The 22,949-nt window shown below is 45.3% G+C and overlaps 17 non-coding genes and 1 pseudogene across 17 annotated transcripts; all 18 read right to left on the bottom strand.

Annotated features, from left to right (window-relative positions):
- Positions 1–601: 601 nt before the first annotated feature.
- Positions 602–792, bottom strand: LOC141242844 (U2 spliceosomal RNA). Its single transcript, XR_012307203.1, has one exon. It is a non-coding gene; the product is annotated as a U2 spliceosomal RNA (small nuclear RNA).
- Positions 793–1,914: 1,122 nt separating this feature from the next.
- Positions 1,915–2,105, bottom strand: LOC141242967 (U2 spliceosomal RNA). Its single transcript, XR_012307318.1, has one exon. It is a non-coding gene; the product is annotated as a U2 spliceosomal RNA (small nuclear RNA).
- A 1,121-nt stretch (positions 2,106–3,226) lies between these two features.
- On the bottom strand, positions 3,227–3,417 carry LOC141242845 (U2 spliceosomal RNA). Its single transcript, XR_012307204.1, has one exon. It is a non-coding gene; the product is annotated as a U2 spliceosomal RNA (small nuclear RNA).
- A 1,122-nt stretch (positions 3,418–4,539) lies between these two features.
- LOC141242968 (U2 spliceosomal RNA) lies at positions 4,540–4,730 on the bottom strand. Its single transcript, XR_012307319.1, has one exon. It is a non-coding gene; the product is annotated as a U2 spliceosomal RNA (small nuclear RNA).
- Positions 4,731–5,851: 1,121 nt separating this feature from the next.
- On the bottom strand, positions 5,852–6,042 carry LOC141242846 (U2 spliceosomal RNA). The gene has a single exon (XR_012307205.1). It is a non-coding gene; the product is annotated as a U2 spliceosomal RNA (small nuclear RNA).
- Positions 6,043–7,169: 1,127 nt separating this feature from the next.
- LOC141242847 (U2 spliceosomal RNA) lies at positions 7,170–7,360 on the bottom strand. Its single transcript, XR_012307206.1, has one exon. It is a non-coding gene; the product is annotated as a U2 spliceosomal RNA (small nuclear RNA).
- Positions 7,361–8,479: 1,119 nt separating this feature from the next.
- LOC141242985 (U2 spliceosomal RNA) lies at positions 8,480–8,663 on the bottom strand. Its single transcript, XR_012307332.1, has one exon. It is a non-coding gene; the product is annotated as a U2 spliceosomal RNA (small nuclear RNA).
- A 794-nt stretch (positions 8,664–9,457) lies between these two features.
- On the bottom strand, positions 9,458–9,549 carry LOC141242997 (U2 spliceosomal RNA; annotated as a pseudogene).
- Positions 9,550–10,669: 1,120 nt separating this feature from the next.
- Positions 10,670–10,861, bottom strand: LOC141242972 (U2 spliceosomal RNA). Its single transcript, XR_012307323.1, has one exon. It is a non-coding gene; the product is annotated as a U2 spliceosomal RNA (small nuclear RNA).
- Positions 10,862–11,983: 1,122 nt separating this feature from the next.
- LOC141242932 (U2 spliceosomal RNA) lies at positions 11,984–12,174 on the bottom strand. Its single transcript, XR_012307285.1, has one exon. It is a non-coding gene; the product is annotated as a U2 spliceosomal RNA (small nuclear RNA).
- A 1,122-nt stretch (positions 12,175–13,296) lies between these two features.
- Positions 13,297–13,487, bottom strand: LOC141242848 (U2 spliceosomal RNA). The gene has a single exon (XR_012307207.1). It is a non-coding gene; the product is annotated as a U2 spliceosomal RNA (small nuclear RNA).
- Positions 13,488–14,606: 1,119 nt separating this feature from the next.
- LOC141242850 (U2 spliceosomal RNA) lies at positions 14,607–14,797 on the bottom strand. The gene has a single exon (XR_012307208.1). It is a non-coding gene; the product is annotated as a U2 spliceosomal RNA (small nuclear RNA).
- Positions 14,798–15,919: 1,122 nt separating this feature from the next.
- LOC141242851 (U2 spliceosomal RNA) lies at positions 15,920–16,110 on the bottom strand. The gene has a single exon (XR_012307209.1). It is a non-coding gene; the product is annotated as a U2 spliceosomal RNA (small nuclear RNA).
- Positions 16,111–17,231: 1,121 nt separating this feature from the next.
- On the bottom strand, positions 17,232–17,422 carry LOC141242927 (U2 spliceosomal RNA). Its single transcript, XR_012307281.1, has one exon. It is a non-coding gene; the product is annotated as a U2 spliceosomal RNA (small nuclear RNA).
- A 1,120-nt stretch (positions 17,423–18,542) lies between these two features.
- On the bottom strand, positions 18,543–18,733 carry LOC141242852 (U2 spliceosomal RNA). Its single transcript, XR_012307210.1, has one exon. It is a non-coding gene; the product is annotated as a U2 spliceosomal RNA (small nuclear RNA).
- Positions 18,734–19,853: 1,120 nt separating this feature from the next.
- LOC141242854 (U2 spliceosomal RNA) lies at positions 19,854–20,044 on the bottom strand. Its single transcript, XR_012307212.1, has one exon. It is a non-coding gene; the product is annotated as a U2 spliceosomal RNA (small nuclear RNA).
- A 1,120-nt stretch (positions 20,045–21,164) lies between these two features.
- On the bottom strand, positions 21,165–21,355 carry LOC141242855 (U2 spliceosomal RNA). The gene has a single exon (XR_012307213.1). It is a non-coding gene; the product is annotated as a U2 spliceosomal RNA (small nuclear RNA).
- A 1,120-nt stretch (positions 21,356–22,475) lies between these two features.
- On the bottom strand, positions 22,476–22,666 carry LOC141242856 (U2 spliceosomal RNA). The gene has a single exon (XR_012307214.1). It is a non-coding gene; the product is annotated as a U2 spliceosomal RNA (small nuclear RNA).
- Positions 22,667–22,949: the final 283 nt, after the last annotated feature.

Here is a 22,949-nt window from a genome sequence, read left to right on the forward strand (position 1 = left end):
AAAAGAATGCCACAGACTAATCAACCAAACTTTTTGGGTTGGTTTCTCTTTTATAGTCTGCAGGCATTAAATGAAAGAAGTCAGTGTTCCAGCAGAGGGAGACAACGTTTCAGAAAAGGCATTGTAGCAAACCAAAAAATAAATTTTAAGCGCAGCAGAGTAACCAGCTCACATACCTGTTAGCTCAGGTGAGTTTAAAAGGCTGCTGTTGATAACAAGGGCATTTGCTAAATAGATGGTGTGTGTGCAACAATATACTGAAAGGTCAATTATATTGTGCAGCTTATCTCACCACCTGTAGTTATTTAGGTGAAAGCTCCAAAATGCTTGCCTAATATGTCTGTTTATCCAAAAGGAAGTGTAGAGGGAGAGCTAGATAGATAGCATTGCATTACATTACATTACATGGCAATGCAATGCACAGTTGCTGAAGTTGAACCAAAATGAGCTTGTCATCTGGCTTCTGCAACTTTTAACATGAAAAATCCAATGAGGAGAAGAAAAGCAAAGCCAAAGAGTCCATCCCAAAATCCGACAAACAAGCAAAATGAACAAAAAGCATTGAATTCAATTCTTTCTGATTTTAGAAACTGCATTAAAGAAGGGGTGCACCGGTCCTGGAGATACTGCAATACCAGGTCAATGCGTGGAGTGGACAGAGCAAGCTCTTTTTCCATCTCCCTGTTCTAAAAATCCATTTAATATATGGTCCCCAGATAGGGGACGTATCAGATATTAAACTGATAAGAACAGATACTACACTTGATCTTAGCCAAAAGGCCGAGAAGCGATAACCAGAATTGGTTTCCGACTACGGTGCCACCCAAGGATTCTGAAAAGTCCATTTGTGGAGATGGCCACCTGGACTCCCGTTAAGAAGACATGCTGTCAACCTCTAGATCCCTCACATGCCTGCACTTTTCGGCTTGCTGCTGCTGCAATCCACGCGTTTTAGATCTGCATAACTCCACCTCTTTTAGCACAGTACCCTCAACCCCCGGCTGTTCCCACCCGCCTCAACACCGTTGGAAGGGAGGAGAACCAATTAAGGCGGGGGGGGGGGGTGGAACGAGCAGCTGTCTACCCTTAGCAGGAGGGTTGCTGATTAATTACCTCTCCTGCTGCTGCTGCTGCTGGCTGTCCAGCAGCAGACTGAAGGTGGCTGCTGCTGTGCGCAGGTATATAAAGGCTCAGAGCCTATTATGACACGCGCAGCCAGCGTTCCATTGCCACATTCCGTCTACTGCAGGCGGGATACCTGGATGGCTGAATGTCAATGAGAAGCTCACAGAGACCGCCATAAGCAACAGTTTAAAAGAATGCCACAGACTAATCAACCAAACTTTTTGGGTTGGTTTCTCTTTTATAGTCTGCAGGCATTAAATGAAAGAAGTCAGTGTTCCAGCAGAGGGAGACAACGTTTCAGAAAAGGCATTGTAGCAAACCAAAAAAGAAATTTTAAGCGCAGCAGAGTAACCAGCTCACATACCTGTTAGCTCAGGTGAGTTTAAAAGGCTGCTGTTGATAACAAGGGCTTTTGCTAAATAGATGGTGTGTGTGCAACAATATACTGAAAGGTCAATTATATTGTGCAGCTTATCTCACCACCTGTAGTTATTTAGGTGAAAGCTCCAAAATGCTTGCCTAATATGTCTGTTTATCCAAAAGGAAGTATAGAGGGAGAGCTAGATAGATAGCATTGCATTACATTACATTACATGGCAATGCAATGCACAGTTGCTGAAGTTGAACCAAAATGAGCTTGTCATCTGGCTTCTGCAACTTTTAACATGAAAAATCCAATGAGGAGAAGAAAAGCAAAGCCAAAGAGACCATCCCAAAATCCGACAAACAAGCAAAATGAACAAAAAGCATTGAATTCAATTCTTTCTGATTTTAGAAACTGCATTAAAGAAGGGGTGCACCGGTCCTGGAGATACTGCAATACGAGGTCAATGCGTGGAGTGGACAGAGCAAGCTCTTTTTCCATCTCCCTGTTCTAAAAATCCATTTAATATATGGTCCCCAGATAGGGGACGTATCAGATATTAAACTGATAAGAACAGATACTACACTTGATCTTAGCCAAAAGGCCGAGAAGCGATAACCAGAATTGGTTTCCGACTATGGTGCCACCCAAGGATTCTGAAAAGTCCATTTGTGGAGATGGCCACCTGGACTCCCGTTAAGAAGACATGCTGTCAACCTCTAGATCCCTCACATGCCTGCACTTTTCGGCTTGCTGCTGCTGCAATCCACGCGTTTTAGATCTGCATAACTCCACCTCTTTTAGCACAGTACCCTCAACCCCCGGCTGTTCCCACCCGCCTCAACACCGTTGGAAGGGAGGAGAACCAATTAAGGCGGGGGGGGGGGTGGAACGAGCAGCTGTCTACCCTTAGCAGGAGGGTTGCTGATTAATTACCTCTCCTGCTGCTGCTGCTGCTGGCTGTCCAGCAGCAGACTGAAGGTGGCTGCTGCTGTGCGCAGGTATATAAAGGCTCAGAGCCTATTATGACACGCGCAGCCAGCGTTCCATTGCCACATTCCGTCTACTGCAGGCGGGATACCTGGATGGCTGAATGTCACTGAGAAGCTCACAGAGACCGCCATAAGCAACAGTTTAAAAGAATGCCACAGACTAATCAACCAAACTTTTTGGGTTGGTTTCTCTTTTATAGTCTGCAGGCATTAAATGAAAGAAGTCAGTGTTCCAGCAGAGGGAGACAACGTTTCAGAAAAGGCATTGTAGCAAACCAAAAAAGAAATTTTAAGCGCAGCAGAGTAACCAGCTCACATACCTGTTAGCTCAGGTGAGTTTAAAAGGCTGCTGTTGATATCAAGGGCATTTGCTAAATAGATGGTGTGTGTGCAACAATATACTGAAAGGTCAATTATATTGTGCAGCTTATCTCACCACCTGTAGTTATTTAGGTGAAAGCTCCAAAATGCTTGCCTAATATGTCTGTTTATCCAAAAGGAAGTATAGAGGGAGAGCTAGATAGATAGCATTGCATTACATTACATTACATGGCAATGCAATGCACAGTTGCTGAAGTTGAACCAAAATGAGCTTGTCATCTGGCTTCTGCAACTTTTAACATGAAAAATCCAATGAGGAGAAGAAAAGCAAAGCCAAAGAGTCCATCCCAAAATCCGACAAACAAGCAAAATGAACAAAAAGCATTGAATTCAATTCTTTCTGATTTTAGAAACTGCATTAAAGAAGGGGTGCACCGGTCCTGGAGATACTGCAATACCAGGTCAATGCGTGGAGTGGACAGAGCAAGCTCTTTTTCCATCTCCCTGTTCTAAAAATCCATTTAATATATGGTCCCCAGATAGGGGACGTATCAGATATTAAACTGATAAGAACAGATACTACACTTGATCTTAGCCAAAAGGCCGAGAAGCGATAACCAGAATTGGTTTCCGACTACGGTGCCACCCAAGGATTCTGAAAAGTCCATTTGTGGAGATGGCCACCTGGACTCCCGTTAAGAAGACATGCTGTCAACCTCTAGATCCCTCACATGCCTGCACTTTTCGGCTTGCTGCTGCTGCAATCCACGCGTTTTAGATCTGCATAACTCCACCTCTTTTAGCACAGTACCCTCAACCCCCGGCTGTTCCCACCCGCCTCAACACCGTTGGAAGGGAGGAGAACCAATTAAGGCGGGGGGGGGGGGTGGAACGAGCAGCTGTCTACCCTTAGCAGGAGGGTTGCTGATTAATTACCTCTCCTGCTGCTGCTGCTGCTGGCTGTCCAGCAGCAGACTGAAGGTGGCTGCTGCTGTGCGCAGGTATATAAAGGCTCAGAGCCTATTATGACACGCGCAGCCAGCGTTCCATTGCCACATTCCGTCTACTGCAGGCGGGATACCTGGATGGCTGAATGTCAATGAGAAGCTCACAGAGACCGCCATAAGCAACAGTTTAAAAGAATGCCACAGACTAATCAACCAAACTTTTTGGGTTGGTTTCTCTTTTATAGTCTGCAGGCATTAAATGAAAGAAGTCAGTGTTCCAGCAGAGGGAGACAACGTTTCAGAAAAGGCATTGTAGCAAACCAAAAAAGAAATTTTAAGCGCAGCAGAGTAACCAGCTCACATACCTGTTAGCTCAGGTGAGTTTAAAAGGCTGCTGTTGATAACAAGGGCTTTTGCTAAATAGATGGTGTGTGTGCAACAATATACTGAAAGGTCAATTATATTGTGCAGCTTATCTCACCACCTGTAGTTATTTAGGTGAAAGCTCCAAAATGCTTGCCTAATATGTCTGTTTATCCAAAAGGAAGTATAGAGGGAGAGCTAGATAGATAGCATTGCATTACATTACATTACATGGCAATGCAATGCACAGTTGCTGAAGTTGAACCAAAATGAGCTTGTCATCTGGCTTCTGCAACTTTTAACATGAAAAATCCAATGAGGAGAAGAAAAGCAAAGCCAAAGAGACCATCCCAAAATCCGACAAACAAGCAAAATGAACAAAAAGCATTGAATTCAATTCTTTCTGATTTTAGAAACTGCATTAAAGAAGGGGTGCACCGGTCCTGGAGATACTGCAATACGAGGTCAATGCGTGGAGTGGACAGAGCAAGCTCTTTTTCCATCTCCCTGTTCTAAAAATCCATTTAATATATGGTCCCCAGATAGGGGACGTATCAGATATTAAACTGATAAGAACAGATACTACACTTGATCTTAGCCAAAAGGCCGAGAAGCGATAACCAGAATTGGTTTCCGACTATGGTGCCACCCAAGGATTCTGAAAAGTCCATTTGTGGAGATGGCCACCTGGACTCCCGTTAAGAAGACATGCTGTCAACCTCTAGATCCCTCACATGCCTGCACTTTTCGGCTTGCTGCTGCTGCAATCCACGCGTTTTAGATCTGCATAACTCCACCTCTTTTAGCACAGTACCCTCAACCCCCGGCTGTTCCCACCCGCCTCAACACCGTTGGAAGGGAGGAGAACCAATTAAGGCGGGGGGGGGGGTGGAACGAGCAGCTGTCTACCCTTAGCAGGAGGGTTGCTGATTAATTACCTCTCCTGCTGCTGCTGCTGCTGGCTGTCCAGCAGCAGACTGAAGGTGGCTGCTGCTGTGCGCAGGTATATAAAGGCTCAGAGCCTATTATGACACGCGCAGCCAGCGTTCCATTGCCACATTCCGTCTACTGCAGGCGGGATACCTGGATGGCTGAATGTCACTGAGAAGCTCACAGAGACCGCCATAAGCAACAGTTTAAAAGAATGCCACAGACTAATCAACCAAACTTTTTGGGTTGGTTTCTCTTTTATAGTCTGCAGGCATTAAATGAAAGAAGTCAGTGTTCCAGCAGAGGGAGACAACGTTTCAGAAAAGGCATTGTAGCAAACCAAAAAAGAAATTTTAAGCGCAGCAGAGTAACCAGCTCACATACCTGTTAGCTCAGGTGAGTTTAAAAGGCTGCTGTTGATATCAAGGGCATTTGCTAAATAGATGGTGTGTGTGCAACAATATACTGAAAGGTCAATTATATTGTGCAGCTTATCTCACCACCTGTAGTTATTTAGGTGAAAGCTCCAAAATGCTTGCCTAATATGTCTGTTTATCCAAAAGGAAGTATAGAGGGAGAGCTAGATAGATAGCATTGCATTACATTACATTACATGGCAATGCAATGCACAGTTGCTGAAGTTGAACCAAAATGAGCTTGTCATCTGGCTTCTGCAACTTTTAACATGAAAAATCCAATGAGGAGAAGAAAAGCAAAGCCAAAGAGTCCATCCCAAAATCCGACAAACAAGCAAAATGAACAAAAAGCATTGAATTCAATTCTTTCTGATTTTAGAAACTGCATTAAAGAAGGGGTGCACCGGTCCTGGAGATACTGCAATACCAGGTCAATGCGTGGAGTGGACAGAGCAAGCTCTTTTTCCATCTCCCTGTTCTAAAAATCCATTTAATATATGGTCCCCAGATAGGGGACGTATCAGATATTAAACTGATAAGAACAGATACTACACTTGATCTTAGCCAAAAGGCCGAGAAGCGATAACCAGAATTGGTTTCCGACTACGGTGCCACCCAAGGATTCTGAAAAGTCCATTTGTGGAGATGGCCACCTGGACTCCCGTTAAGAAGACATGCTGTCAACCTCTAGATCCCTCACATGCCTGCACTTTTCGGCTTGCTGCTGCTGCAATCCACGCGTTTTAGATCTGCATAACTCCACCTCTTTTAGCACAGTACCCTCAACCCCCGGCTGTTCCCACCCGCCTCAACACCGTTGGAAGGGAGGAGAACCAATTAAGGCGGGGGGGGGGGGTGGAACGAGCAGCTGTCTACCCTTAGCAGGAGGGTTGCTGATTAATTACCTCTCCTGCTGCTGCTGCTGCTGGCTGTCCAGCAGCAGACTGAAGGTGGCTGCTGCTGTGCGCAGGTATATAAAGGCTCAGAGCCTATTATGACACGCGCAGCCAGCGTTCCATTGCCACATTCCGTCTACTGCAGGCGGGATACCTGGATGGCTGAATGTCAATGAGAAGCTCACAGAGACCGCCATAAGCAACAGTTTAAAAGAATGCCACAGACTAATCAACCAAACTTTTTGGGTTGGTTTCTCTTTTATAGTCTGCAGGCATTAAATGAAAGAAGTCAGTGTTCCAGCAGAGGGAGACAACGTTTCAGAAAAGGCATTGTAGCAAACCAAAAAAGAAATTTTAAGCGCAGCAGAGTAACCAGCTCACATACCTGTTAGCTCAGGTGAGTTTAAAAGGCTGCTGTTGATAACAAGGGCATTTGCTAAATAGATGGTGTGTGTGCAACAATATACTGAAAGGTCAATTATATTGTGCAGCTTATCTCACCACCTGTAGTTATTTAGGTGAAAGCTCCAAAATGCTTGCCTAATATGTCTGTTTATCCAAAAGGAAGTATAGAGGGAGAGCTAGATAGATAGCATTGCATTACATTACATTACATTACATGGCAATGCAATGCACAGTTGCTGAAGTTGAACCAAAATGAGCTTGTCATCTGGCTTCTGCAACTTTTAACATGAAAAATCCAATGAGGAGAAGAAAAGCAAAGCCAAAGAGTCCATCCCAAAATCCGACAAACAAGCAAAATGAACAAAAAGCATTGAATTCAATTCTTTCTGATTTTAGAAACTGCATTAAAGAAGGGGTGCACCGGTCCTGGAGATACTGCAATACCAGGTCAATGCGTGGAGTGGACAGAGCAAGCTCTTTTTCCATCTCCCTGTTCTAAAAATCCATTTAATATATGGTCCCCAGATAGGGGACGTATCAGATATTAAACTGATAAGAACAGATACTACACTTGATCTTAGCCAAAAGGCCGAGAAGCGATAACCAGAATTGGTTTCCGACTACGGTGCCACCCAAGGATTCTGAAAAGTCCATTTGTGGAGATGGCCACCTGGACTCCCGTTAAGAAGACATGCTGTCAACCTCTAGATCCCTCACATGCCTGCACTTTTTGGCTTGCTGCTGCTGCAATCCACGCGTTTTAGATCTGCATAACTCCACCTCTTTTAGCACAGTACCCTCAACCCCCGGCTGTTCCCACCCGCCTCAACACCGTTGGAAGGGAGGAGAACCAATTAAGGCGGGGGGGGGGTGGAACGAGCAGCTGTCTACCTTAGCAGGAGGGTTGCTGATTAATTACCTCTCCTGCTGCTGCTGCTGCTGGCTGTCCAGCAGCAGACTGAAGGTGGCTGCTGCTGTGCGCAGGTATATAAAGGCTCAGAGCCTATTATGACACGCGCAGCCAGCGTTCCATTGCCACATTCCGTCTACTGCAGGCGGGATACCTGGATGGCTGAATGTCACTGAGAAGCTCACAGAGACCGCCATAAGCAACAGTTTAAAAGAATGCCACAGACTAATCAACCAAACTTTTTGGGTTGGTTTCTCTTTTATAGTCTGCAGGCATTAAATGAAAGAAGTCAGTGTTCCAGCAGAGGGAGACAACGTTTCAGAAAAGGCATTGTAGCAAACCAAAAAAGAAATTTTAAGCGCAGCAGAGTAACCAGCTCACATACCTGTTAGCTCAGGTGAGTTTAAAAGGCTGCTGTTGATAACAAGGGCATTTGCTAAATAGATGGTGTGTGTGCAACAATATACTGAAAGGTCAATTATATTGTGCAGCTTATCTCACCACCTGTAGTTATTTAGGTGAAAGCTCCAAAATGCTTGCCTAATATGTCTGTTTATCCAAAAGGAAGTATAGAGGGAGAGCTAGATAGATAGCATTGCATTACATTACATTACATGGCAATGCAATGCACAGTTGCTGAAGTTGAACCAAAATGAGCTTGTCATCTGGCTTCTGCAACTTTTAACATGAAAAATCCAATGAGGAGAAGAAAAGCAAAGCCAAAGAGTCCATCCCAAAATCCGACAAACAAGCAAAATGAACAAAAAGCATTGAATTCAATTCTTTCTGATTTTAGAAACTGCATTAAAGAAGGGGTGCACCGGTCCTGGAGATACTGCAATACCAGGTCAATGCGTGGAGTGGACAGAGCAAGCTCTTTTTCCATCTCCCTGTTCTAAAAATCCATTTAATATATGGTCCCCAGATAGGGGACGTATCAGATATTAAACTGATAAGAACAGATTTTTTTTTTTTTTTATATCGAAAGCCCGAATTCGTGTACAAAACCCGAGTGCGCTTAAAAAAGTGACAAGTGCCACAAAAAAAGTGCACTAGGATGCTGGTCTTCTTGAAACCCTCTCCAAAAGGAGAAGGGTCCCCCAAACCATTCCCCGTCCCTCCGAGCCAAAAGGCCACAGCGAGGAACAGGGACAAAAAGCCACCTCCAGCCGAAGCCAGAGGCGACCCAATCTTACCCCCAGCACCTGCCCGAGTTCTCACCAGAGCAAGGCACTGGGAGCCAAAGACTGTGCTCCCATCCCGGAAGAGGGGAGCCAACAACGCTATCCTCCCGAAAGAGGAGAGCCAGGGGGGTTCAGGGGGGAGCGGAACCTGATGGCCACACACTCCCCCCCTAGACCTGCCAAGAGAGGAACCCGTAAGGGAACCACATCCCGACAAAATCCTAGTAGGACATGACACACGTGAATAAGTGGACACACAGTGACAAAGAAATTAAATAAATAGTGAAGGTTTCACAGTATAATACTGCCCGGACCTTCGACCGGGAATTGAAAAATTCCCCATCCTAAGGCCAGAAGGCCCGGAATAAGGGTGTGTGCGAAGAAAGAAAATTTGAAGTGCTTGTGCAAATGTGCCATAAACTCAAGTGGGGTTCCCAATCCCAGTGAGTTAAGGCACCCCAGGGTCACCACTCCTGGGGCACTTCACACTTCGGGCTTTCGATCTTCCCCGGCCCAATGGCGTCGATCCTGGGGGGCCATGCTTTCCACCAGATGACTATATTAGCCACCTGGTGTACTAACAAGCGCCTAAACCCCAGTGTGCATAATGTATCAATCTACTAGGGCGGCCAACATCCAAAACCGCCTTTTCGAAAGATACTACACTTGATCTTAGCCAAAAGGCCGAGAAGCGATAACCAGAATTGGTTTCCGACTACGGTGCCACCCAAGGATTCTGAAAAGTCCATTTGTGGAGATGGCCACCTGGACTCCCGTTAAGAAGACATGCTGTCAACCTCTAGATCCCTCACATGCCTGCACTTTTCGGCTTGCTGCTGCTGCAATCCACGCGTTTTAGATCTGCATAACTCCACCTCTTTTAGCACAGTACCCTCAACCCCCGGCTGTTCCCACCCGCCTCAACACCGTTGGAAGGGAGGAGAACCAATTAAGGCGGGGGGGGGGTGGAACGAGCAGCTGTCTACCCTTAGCAGGAGGGTTGCTGATTAATTACCTCTCCTGCTGCTGCTGCTGCTGGCTGTCCAGCAGCAGACTGAAGGTGGCTGCTGCTGTGCGCAGGTATATAAAGGCTCAGAGCCTATTATGACACGCGCAGCCAGCGTTCCATTGCCACATTCCGTCTACTGCAGGCGGGATACCTGGATGGCTGAATGTCACTGAGAAGCTCACAGAGACCGCCATAAGCAACAGTTTAAAAGAATGCCACAGACTAATCAACCAAACTTTTTGGGTTGGTTTCTCTTTTATAGTCTGCAGGCATTAAATGAAAGAAGTCAGTGTTCCAGCAGAGGGAGACAACGTTTCAGAAAAGGCATTGTAGCAAACCAAAAAAGAAATTTTAAGCGCAGCAGAGTAACCAGCTCACATACCTGTTAGCTCAGGTGAGTTTAAAAGGCTGCCGTTGATAACAAGGGCATTTGCTAAATAGATGGTGTGTGTGCAACAATATACTGAAAGGTCAATTATATTGTGCAGCTTATCTCACCACCTGTAGTTATTTAGGTGAAAGCTCCAAAATGCTTGCCTAATATGTCTGTTTATCCAAAAGGAAGTATAGAGGGAGAGCTAGATAGATAGCATTGCATTACATTACATTACATGGCAATGCAATGCACAGTTGCTGAAGTTGAACCAAAATGAGCTTGTCATCTGGCTTCTGCAACTTTTAACATGAAAAATCCAATGAGGAGAAGAAAAGCAAAGCCAAAGAGTCCATCCCAAAATCCGACAAACAAGCAAAATGAACAAAAAGCATTGAATTCAATTCTTTCTGATTTTAGAAACTGCATTAAAGAAGGGGTGCACCGGTCCTGGAGATACTGCAATACCAGGTCAATGCGTGGAGTGGACAGAGCAAGCTCTTTTTCCATCTCCCTGTTCTAAAAATCCATTTAATATATGGTCCCCAGATAGGGGACGTATCAGATATTAAACTGATAAGAACAGATACTACACTTGATCTTAGTAAAAAAGGCCGAGAAGCGATAACCAGAATTGGTTTCCGACTACGGTGCCACCCAAGGATTCTGAAAAGTCCATTTGTGGAGATGGCCACCTGGACTCCCGTTAAGAAGACATGCTGTCAACCTCTAGATCCCTCACATGCCTGCACTTTTCGGCTTGCTGCTGCTGCAATCCACGCGTTTTAGATCTGCATAACTCCACCTCTTTTAGCACAGTACCCTCAACCCCCGGCTGTTCCCACCCGCCTCAACACCGTTGGAAGGGAGGAGAACCAATTAAGGCGGGGGGGGGGGGTGGAACGAGCAGCTGTCTACCCTTAGCAGGAGGGTTGCTGATTAATTACCTCTCCTGCTGCTGCTGCTGCTGGCTGTCCAGCAGCAGACTGAAGGTGGCTGCTGCTGTGCGCAGGTATATAAAGGCTCAGAGCCTATTATGACACGCGCAGCCAGCGTTCCATTGCCACATTCCGTCTACTGCAGGCGGGATACCTGGATGGCTGAATGTCACTGAGAAGCTCACAGAGACCGCCATAAGCAACAGTTTAAAAGAATGCCACAGACTAATCAACCAAACTTTTTGGGTTGGTTTCTCTTTTATAGTCTGCAGGCATTAAATGAAAGAAGTCAGTGTTCCAGCAGAGGGAGACAACGTTTCAGAAAAGGCATTGTAGCAAACCAAAAAAGAAATTTTAAGCGCAGCAGAGTAACCAGCTCACATACCTGTTAGCTCAGGTGAGTTTAAAAGGCTGCCGTTGATAACAAGGGCATTTGCTAAATAGATGGTGTGTGTGCAACAATATACTGAAAGGTCAATTATATTGTGCAGCTTATCTCACCACCTGTAGTTATTTAGGTGAAAGCTCCAAAATGCTTGCCTAATATGTCTGTTTATCCAAAAGGAAGTATAGAGGGAGAGCTAGATAGATAGCATTGCATTACATTACATTACATGGCAATGCAATGCACAGTTGCTGAAGTTGAACCAAAATGAGCTTGTCATCTGGCTTCTGCAACTTTTAACATGAAAAATCCAATGAGGAGAAGAAAAGCAAAGCCAAAGAGTCCATCCCAAAATCCGACAAACAAGCAAAATGAACAAAAAGCATTGAATTCAATTCTTTCTGATTTTAGAAACTGCATTAAAGAAGGGGTGCACCGGTCCTGGAGATACTGCAATACCAGGTCAATGCGTGGAGTGGACAGAGCAAGCTCTTTTTCCATCTCCCTGTTGTAAAAATCCATTTAATATATGGTCCCCAGATAGGGGACGTATCAGATATTAAACTGATAAGAACAGATACTACACTTGATCTTAGCCAAAAGGCCGAGAAGCGATAACCAGAATTGGTTTCCGACTACGGTGCCACCCAAGGATTCTGAAAAGTCCATTTGTGGAGATGGCCACCTGGACTCCCGTTAAGAAGACATGCTGTCAACCTCTAGATCCCTCACATGCCTGCACTTTTCGGCTTGCTGCTGCTGCAATCCACGCGTTTTAGATCTGCATAACTCCACCTCTTTTAGCACAGTACCCTCAACCCCCGGCTGTTCCCACCCGCCTCAACACCGTTGGAAGGGAGGAGAACCAATTAAGGCGGGGGGGGGGGGTGGAACGAGCAGCTGTCTACCCTTAGCAGGAGGGTTGCTGATTAATTACCTCTCCTGCTGCTGCTGCTGCTGGCTGTCCAGCAGCAGACTGAAGGTGGCTGCTGCTGTGCGCAGGTATATAAAGGCTCAGAGCCTATTATGACACGCGCAGCCAGCGTTCCATTGCCACATTCCGTCTACTGCAGGCGGGATACCTGGATGGCTGAATGTCACTGAGAAGCTCACAGAGACCGCCATAAGCAACAGTTTAAAAGAATGCCACAGACTAATCAACCAAACTTTTTGGGTTGGTTTCTCTTTTATAGTCTGCAGGCATTAAATGAAAGAAGTCAGTGTTCCAGCAGAGGGAGACAACGTTTCAGAAAAGGCGTTGTAGCAAACCAAAAAAGAAATTTTAAGCGCAGCAGAGTAACCAGCTCACATACCTGTTAGCTCAGGTGAGTTTAAAAGGCTGCTGTTGATAACAAGGGCATTTGCTAAATAGATGGTGTGTGTGCAACAATATACTGAAAGGTCAATTATATTGTGCAGCTTATCTCACCACCTGTAGTTATTTAGGTGAAAGCTCCAAAATGCTTGCCTAATATGTCTGTTTATCCAAAAGGAAGTATAGAGGGAGAGCTAGATAGATAGCATTGCATTACATTACATTACATGGCAATGCAATGCACAGTTGCTGAAGTTGAACCAAAATGAGCTTGTCATCTGGCTTCTGCAACTTTTAACATGAAAAATCCAATGAGGAGAAGAAAAGCAAAGCCAAAGAGTCCATCCCAAAATCCGACAAACAAGCAAAATGAACAAAAAGCATTGAATTCAATTCTTTCTGATTTTAGAAACTGCATTAAAGAAGGGGTGCACCGGTCCTGGAGATACTGCAATACCAGGTCAATGCGTGGAGTGGACAGAGCAAGCTCTTTTTCCATCTCCCTGTTCTAAAAATCCATTTAATATATGGTCCCCAGATAGGGGACGTATCAGATATTAAACTGATAAGAACAGATACTACACTTGATCTTAGCCAAAAGGCCGAGAAGCGATAACCAGAATTGGTTTCCGACTACGGTGCCACCCAAGGATTCTGAAAAGTCCATTTGTGGAGATGGCCACCTGGACTCCCGTTAAGAAGACATGCTGTCAACCTCTAGATCCCTCACATGCCTGCACTTTTCGGCTTGCTGCTGCTGCAATCCACGCGTTTTAGATCTGCATAACTCCACCTCTTTTAGCACAGTACCCTCAACCCCCGGCTGTTCCCACCCGCCTCAACACCGTTGGAAGGGAGGAGAACCAATTAAGGCGGGGGGGGGGGGTGGAACGAGCAGCTGTCTACCCTTAGCAGGAGGGTTGCTGATTAATTACCTCTCCTGCTGCTGCTGCTGGCTGTCCAGCAGCAGACTGAAGGTGGCTGCTGCTGTGCGCAGGTATATAAAGGCTCAGAGCCTATTATGACACGCGCAGCCAGCGTTCCATTGCCACATTCCGTCTACTGCAGGCGGGATACCTGGATGGCTGAATGTCACTGAGAAGCTCACAGAGACCGCCATAAGCAACAGTTTAAAAGAATGCCACAGACTAATCAACCAAACTTTTTGGGTTGGTTTCTCTTTTATAGTCTGCAGGCATTAAATGAAAGAAGTCAGTGTTCCAGCAGAGGGAGACAACGTTTCAGAAAAGGCATTGTAGCAAACCAAAAAAGAAATTTTAAGCGCAGCAGAGTAACCAGCTCACATACCTGTTAGCTCAGGTGAGTTTAAAAGGCTGCTGTTGATAACAAGGGCATTTGCTAAATAGATGGTGTGTGTGCAACAATATACTGAAAGGTCAATTATATTGTGCAGCTTATCTCACCACCTGTAGTTATTTAGGTGAAAGCTCCAAAATGCTTGCCTAATATGTCTGTTTATCCAAAAGGAAGTATAGAGGGAGAGCTAGATAGATAGCATTGCATTACATTACATTACATGGCAATGCAATGCACAGTTGCTGAAGTTGAACCAAAATGAGCTTGTCATCTGGCTTCTGCAACTTTTAACATGAAAAATCCAATGAGGAGAAGAAAAGCAAAGCCAAAGAGTCCATCCCAAAATCCGACAAACAAGCAAAATGAACAAAAAGCATTGAATTCAATTCTTTCTGATTTTAGAAACTGCATTAAAGAAGGGGTGCACCGGTCCTGGAGATACTGCAATACCAGGTCAATGCGTGGAGTGGACAGAGCAAGCTCTTTTTCCATCTCCCTGTTCTAAAAATCCATTTAATATATGGTCCCCAGATAGGGGACGTATCAGATATTAAACTGATAAGAACAGATACTACACTTGATCTTAGCCAAAAGGCCGAGAAGCGATAACCAGAATTGGTTTCCGACTACGGTGCCACCCAAGGATTCTGAAAAGTCCATTTGTGGAGATGGCCACCTGGACTCCCGTTAAGAAGACATGCTGTCAACCTCTAGATCCCTCACATGCCTGCACTTTTCGGCTTGCTGCTGCTGCAATCCACGCGTTTTAGATCTGCATAACTCCACCTCTTTTAGCACAGTACCCTCAACCCCCGGCTGTTCCCACCCGCCTCAACACCGTTGGAAGGGAGGAGAACCAATTAAGGCGGGGGGGGGGGGTGGAACGAGCAGCTGTCTACCCTTAGCAGGAGGGTTGCTGATTAATTACCTCTCCTGCTGCTGCTGCTGCTGGCTGTCCAGCAGCAGACTGAAGGTGGCTGCTGCTGTGCGCAGGTATATAAAGGCTCAGAGCCTATTATGACACGCGCAGCCAGCGTTCCATTGCCACATTCCGTCTACTGCAGGCGGGATACCTGGATGGCTGAATGTCAATGAGAAGCTCACAGAGACCGCCATAAGCAACAGTTTAAAAGAATGCCACAGACTAATCAACCAAACTTTTTGGGTTGGTTTCTCTTTTATAGTCTGCAGGCATTAAATGAAAGAAGTCAGTGTTCCAGCAGAGGGAGACAACGTTTCAGAAAAGGCATTGTAGCAAACCAAAAAAGAAATTTTAAGCGCAGCAGAGTAACCAGCTCACATACCTGTTAGCTCAGGTGAGTTTAAAAGGCTGCTGTTGATAACAAGGGCATTTGCTAAATAGATGGTGTGTGTGCAACAATATACTGAAAGGTCAATTATATTGTGCAGCTTATCTCACCACCTGTAGTTATTTAGGTGAAAGCTCCAAAATGCTTGCCTAATATGTCTGTTTATCCAAAAGGAAGTATAGAGGGAGAGCTAGATAGATAGCATTGCATTACATTACATTACATGGCAATGCAATGCACAGTTGCTGAAGTTGAACCAAAATGAGCTTGTCATCTGGCTTCTGCAACTTTTAACATGAAAAATCCAATGAGGAGAAGAAAAGCAAAGCCAAAGAGTCCATCCCAAAATCCGACAAACAAGCAAAATGAACAAAAAGCATTGAATTCAATTCTTTCTGATTTTAGAAACTGCATTAAAGAAGGGGTGCACCGGTCCTGGAGATACTGCAATACCAGGTCAATGCGTGGAGTGGACAGAGCAAGCTCTTTTTCCATCTCCCTGTTCTAAAAATCCATTTAATATATGGTCCCCAGATAGGGGACGTATCAGATATTAAACTGATAAGAACAGATACTACACTTGATCTTAGCCAAAAGGCCGAGAAGCGATAACCAGAATTGGTTTCCGACTATGGTGCCACCCAAGGATTCTGAAAAGTCCATTTGTGGAGATGGCCACCTGGACTCCCGTTAAGAAGACATGCTGTCAACCTCTAGATCCCTCACATGCCTGCACTTTTCGGCTTGCTGCTGCTGCAATCCACGCGTTTTAGATCTGCATAACTCCACCTCTTTTAGCACAGTACCCTCAACCCCCGGCTGTTCCCACCCGCCTCAACACCGTTGGAAGGGAGGAGAACCAATTAAGGCGGGGGGGGGGGTGGAACGAGCAGCTGTCTACCCTTAGCAGGAGGGTTGCTGATTAATTACCTCTCCTGCTGCTGCTGCTGCTGGCTGTCCAGCAGCAGACTGAAGGTGGCTGCTGCTGTGCGCAGGTATATAAAGGCTCAGAGCCTATTATGACACGCGCAGCCAGCGTTCCATTGCCACATTCCGTCTACTGCAGGCGGGATACCTGGATGGCTGAATGTCACTGAGAAGCTCACAGAGACCGCCATAAGCAACAGTTTAAAAGAATGCCACAGACTAATCAACCAAACTTTTTGGGTTGGTTTCTCTTTTATAGTCTGCAGGCATTAAATGAAAGAAGTCAGTGTTCCAGCAGAGGGAGACAACGTTTCAGAAAAGGCATTGTAGCAAACCAAAAAAGAAATTTTAAGCGCAGCAGAGTAACCAGCTCACATACCTGTTAGCTCAGGTGAGTTTAAAAGGCTGCTGTTGATATCAAGGGCATTTGCTAAATAGATGGTGTGTGTGCAAGAATATACTGAAAGGTCAATTATATTGTGCAGCTTATCTCACCACCTGTAGTTATTTAGGTGAAAGCTCCAAAATGCTTGCCTAATATGTCTGTTTATCCAAAAGGAAGTATAGAGGGAGAGCTAGATAGATAGCATTGCATTACATTACATTACATGGCAATGCAATGCACAGTTGCTGAAGTTGAACCAAAATGAGCTTGTCATCTGGCTTCTGCAACTTTTAACATGAAAAATCCAATGAGGAGAAGAAAAGCAAAGCCAAAGAGTCCATCCCAAAATCCGACAAACAAGCAAAATGAACAAAAAGCATTGAATTCAATTCTTTCTGATTTTAGAAACTGCATTAAAGAAGGGGTGCACCGGTCCTGGAGATACTGCAATACCAGGTCAATGCGTGGAGTTTACAGAGCAAGCTCTTTTTCCATCTCCCTGTTCTAAAAATCCATTTAATATATGGTCCCCAGATAGGGGACGTATCAGATATTAAACTGATAAGAACAGATACTACACTTGATCTTAGCCAAAAGGCCGAGAAGCGATAACCAGAATTGGTTTCCGACTACGGTGCCACCCAAGGATTCTGAAAAGTCCATTTGTGGAGATGGCCACCTGGACTCCCGTTAAGAAGACATGCTGTCAACCTCTAGATCCCTCACATGCCTGCACTTTTCGGCTTGCTGCTGCTGCAATCCACGCGTTTTAGATCTGCATAACTCCACCTCTTTTAGCACAGTACCCTCAACCCCCGGCTGTTCCCACCCGCCTCAACACCGTTGGAAGGGAGGAGAACCAATTAAGGCGGGGGGGGGGTGGAACGAGCAGCTGTCTACCCTTAGCAGGAGGGTTGCTGATTAATTACCCCTCCTGCTGCTGCTGCTGCTGGCTGTCCAGCAGCAGACTGAAGGTGGCTGCTGCTGTGCGCAGGTATGTAAAGGCTCAGAGCCTATTATGACACGCGCAGCCAGCGTTCCATTGCCACATTCCGTCTACTGCAGGCGGGATACCTGGATGGCTGAATGTCACTGAGAAGCTCACAGAGACCGCCATAAGCAACAGTTTAAAAGAATGCCACAGACTAATCAACCAAACTTTTTGGGTTGGTTTCTCTTTTATAGTCTGCAGGCATTAAATGAAAGAAGTCAGTGTTCCAGCAGAGGGAGACAACGTTTCAGAAAAGGCATTGTAGCAAACCAAAAAAGAAATTTTAAGCACAGCAGAGTAACCAGCTCACATACCTGTTAGCTCAGGTGAGTTTAAAAGGCTGCTGTTGATAACAAGGGCATTTGCTAAATAGATGGTGTGTGTGCAACAATATACTGAAAGGTCAATTATATTGTGCAGCTTATCTCACCACCTGTAGTTATTTAGGTGAAAGCTCCAAAATGCTTGCCTAATATGTCTGTTTATCCAAAAGGAAGTATAGAGGGAGAGCTAGATAGATAGCATTGCATTACATTACATTACATGGCAATGCAATGCACAGTTGCTGAAGTTGAACCAAAATGAGCTTGTCATCTGGCTTCTGCAACTTTTAACATGAAAAATCCAATGAGGAGAAGAAAAGCAAAGCCAAAGAGTCCATCCCAAAATCCGACAAACAAGCAAAATGAACAAAAAGCATTGAATTCAATTCTTTCTGATTTTAGAAACTGCATTAAAGAAGGGGTGCACCGGTCCTGGAGATACTGCAATACCAGGTCAATGCGTGGAGTGGACAGAGCAAGCTCTTTTTCCATCTCCCTGTTCTAAAAATCCATTTAATATATGGTCCCCAGATAGGGGACGTATCAGATATTAAACTGATAAGAACAGATACTACACTTGATCTTAGCCAAAAGGCCGAGAAGCGATAACCAGAATTGGTTTCCGACTACGGTGCCACCCAAGGATTCTGAAAAGTCCATTTGTGGAGATGGCCACCTGGACTCCCGTTAAGAAGACATGCTGTCAACCTCTAGATCCCTCACATGCCTGCACTTTTCGGCTTGCTGCTGCTGCAATCCACGCGTTTTAGATCTGCATAACTCCACCTCTTTTAGCACAGTACCCTCAACCCCCGGCTGTTCCCACCCGCCTCAACACCGTTGGAAGGGAGGAGAACCAATTAAGGCGGGGGGGGGGTGGAACGAGCAGCTGTCTACCCTTAGCAGGAGGGTTGCTGATTAATTACCTCTCCTGCTGCTGCTGCTGCTGGCTGTCCAGCAGCAGACTGAAGGTGGCTGCTGCTGTGCGCAGGTATGTAAAGGCTCAGAGCCTATTATGACACGCGCAGCCAGCGTTCCATTGCCACATTCCGTCTACTGCAGGCGGGATACCTGGATGGCTGAATGTCACTGAGAAGCTCACAGAGACCGCCATAAGCAACAGTTTAAAAGAATGCCACAGACTAATCAACCAAACTTTTTGGGTTGGTTTCTCTTTTACAGTCTGCAGGAATTAAATGAAAGAAGTCAGTGTTCCAGCAGAGGGAGACAACGTTTCAGAAAAGGCATTGTAGCAAACCAAAAAAGAAATTTTAAGCGCAGCAGAGTAACCAGCTCACATACCTGTTAGCTCAGGTGAGTTTAAAAGGCTGCTGTTGATAACAAGGGCATTTGCTAAATAGATGGTGTGTGTGCAACAATATACTGAAAGGTCAATTATATTGTGCAGCTTATCTCACCACCTGTAGTTATTTAGGTGAAAGCTCCAAAATGCTTGCCTAATATGTCTGTTTATCCAAAAGGAAGTATAGAGGGAGAGCTAGATAGATAGCATTGCATTACATTACATTACATGGCAATGCAATGCACAGTTGCTGAAGTTGAACCAAAATGAGCTTGTCATCTGGCTTCTGCAACTTTTAACATGAAAAATCCAATGAGGAGAAGAAAAGCAAAGCCAAAGAGTCCATCCCAAAATCCGACAAACAAGCAAAATGAACAAAAAGCATTGAATTCAATTCTTTCTGATTTTAGAAACTGCATTAAAGAAGGGGTGCACCGGTCCTGGAGATACTGCAATACCAGGTCAATGCGTGGAGTGGACAGAGCAAGCTCTTTTTCCATCTCCCTGTTCTAAAAATCCATTTAATATATGGTCCCCAGATAGGGGACGTATCAGATATTAAACTGATAAGAACAGATACTACACTTGATCTTAGCCAAAAGGCCGAGAAGCGATAACCAGAATTGGTTTCCGACTACGGTGCCACCCAAGGATTCTGAAAAGTCCATTTGTGGAGATGGCCACCTGGACTCCCGTTAAGAAGACATGCTGTCAACCTCTAGATCCCTCACATGCCTGCACTTTTCGGCTTGCTGCTGCTGCAATCCACGCGTTTTAGATCTGCATAACTCCACCTCTTTTAGCACAGTACCCTCAACCCCCGGCTGTTCCCACCCGCCTCAACACCGTTGGAAGGGAGGAGAACCAATTAAGGCGGGGGGGGGGTGGAACGAGCAGCTGTCTACCCTTAGCAGGAGGGTTGCTGATTAATTACCTCTCCTGCTGCTGCTGCTGCTGGCTGTCCAGCAGCAGACTGAAGGTGGCTGCTGCTGTGCGCAGGTATATAAAGGCTCAGAGCCTATTATGACACGCGCAGCCAGCGTTCCATTGCCACATTCCGTCTACTGCAGGCGGGATACCTGGATGGCTGAATGTCACTGAGAAGCTCACAGAGACCGCCATAAGCAACAGTTTAAAAGAATGCAACAGACTAATCAACCAAACTTTTTGGGCTGGTTTCTCTTTTATAGTCTGCAGGCATTAAATGAAAGAAGTCAGTGTTCCAGCAGAGGGAGACAACGTTTCAGAAAAGGCATTGTAGCAAACCAAAAAAGAAATTTTAAGCACAGCAGAGTAACCAGCTCACATACCTGTTAGCTCAGGTGAGGTTAAAAGGCTGCTGTTGATAACAAGGGCATTTGCTAAATAGATGGTGTGTGTGCAACAATATACTGAAAGGTCAATTATATTGTGCAGCTTATCTCACCATCTGTAGTTATTTAGGTGAAAGCTCCAAAATGCTTGCCTAATATGTCTGTTTATCCAAAAGGAAGTATAGAGGGAGAGCTACATAGATAGCATTGCATTACATTACATTACATGGCAATGCAATGCACAGTTGCTGAAGTTGAACCAAAATGAGCTTGTCATCTGGCTTCTGCAACTTTTAACATGAAAAATCCAATGAGGAGAAGAAAAGCAAAGCCAAAGAGTCCATCCCAAAATCCGACAAACAAGCAAAATGAACAAAAAGCATTGAATTCAATTCTTTCTGATTTTAGAAACTGCATTAAAGAAGGGGTGCACCGGTCCTGGAGATACTGCAATACCAGGTCAATGCGTGGAGTGGACAGAGCAAGCTCTTTTTCCATCTCCCTGTTCTAAAAATCCATTTAATATATGGTCCCCAGATAGGGGACGTATCAGATATTAAACTGATAAGAACAGATACTACACTTGATCTTAGCCAAAAGGCCGAGAAGCGATAACCAGAATTGGTTTCCGACTACGGTGCCACCCAAGGATTCTGAAAAGTCCATTTGTGGAGATGGCCACCTGGACTCCCGTTAAGAAGACATGCTGTCAACCTCTAGATCCCTCACATGCCTGCACTTTTCGGCTTGCTGCTGCTGCAATCCACGCGTTTTAGATCTGCATAACTCCACCTCTTTTAGCACAGTACCCTCAACCCCCGGCTGTTCCCACCCGCCTCAACACCGTTGGAAGGGAGGAGAACCAATTAAGGCGGGGGGGGGGTGGAACGAGTAGCTGTCTACCCTTAGCAGGAGGGTTGCTGATTAATTACCTCTCCTGCTGCTGCTGCTGCTGGCTGTCCAGCAGCAGACTGAAGGTGGCTGCTGCTGTGCGCAGGTATGTAAAGGCTCAGAGCCTATTATGACACGCGCAGCCAGCGTTCCATTGCCACATTCCGTCTACTGCAGGCGGGATACCTGGATGGCTGAATGTCACTGAGAAGCTCACAGAGACCGCCATAAGCAACAGTTTAAAAGAATGCCACAGACTAATCAACCAAACTTTTTGGGTTGGTTTCTCTTTTATAGTCTGCAGGCATTAAATGAAAGAAGTCAGTGTTCCAGCAGAGGGAGACAACGTTTCAGAAAAGGCATTGTAGCAAACCAAAAAAGAAATTTTAAGCGCAGCAGAGTAACCAGCTCACATACCTGTTAGCTCAGGTGAGTTTAAAAGGCTGCTGTTGATAACAAGGGCATTTGCTAAATAGATGGTGTGTGTGCAACAATATACTGAAAGGTCAATTATATTGTGCAGCTTATCTCACCACCTGTAGTTATTTAGGTGAAAGCTCCAAAATGCTTGCCTAATATGTCTGTTTATCCAAAAGGAAGTATAGAGGGAGAGCTAGATAGATAGCATTGCATTACATTACATTACATGGCAATGCAATGCACAGTTGCTGAAGTTGAACCAAAATGAGCTTGTCATCTGGCTTCTGCAACTTTTAACATGAAAAATCCAATGAGGAGAAGAAAAGCAAAGCCAAAGAGTCCATCCCAAAATCCGACAAACAAGCAAAATGAACAAAAAGCATTGAATTCAATTCTTTCTGATTTTAGAAACTGCATTAAAGAAGGGGTGCACCGGTCCTGGAGATACTGCAATACCAGGTCAATGCGTGGAGTGGACAGAGCAAGCTCTTTTTCCATCTCCCTGTTCTAAAAATCCATTTAATATATGGTCCCCAGATAGGGGACGTATCAGATATTAAACTGATAAGAACAGATACTACACTTGATCTTAGCCAAAAGGCCGAGAAGCGATAACCAGAATTGGTTTCCGAATACGGTGCCACCCAAGGATTCTGAAAAGTCCATTTGTGGAGATGGCCACCTGGACTCCCGTTAAGAAGACATGCTGTCAACCTCTAGATCCCTCACATGCCTGCACTTTTCGGCTTGCTGCTGCTGCAATCCACGCGTTTTAGATCTGCATAACTCCACCTCTTTTAGCACAGTACCCTCAACCCCCGGCTGTTCCCACCCGCCTCAACACCGTTGGAAGGGAGGAGAACCAATTAAGGCGGGGGGGGGGTGGAACGAGCAGC

Source organism: Phyllobates terribilis, unplaced genomic scaffold, assembly GCF_046119375.1.
Source record: "Phyllobates terribilis strain yellow unplaced genomic scaffold, ASM4611937v1 Scaffold_1090__1_contigs__length_425415, whole genome shotgun sequence".
NCBI classification, from domain to species: domain Eukaryota; kingdom Metazoa; phylum Chordata; class Amphibia; order Anura; family Dendrobatidae; genus Phyllobates; species Phyllobates terribilis.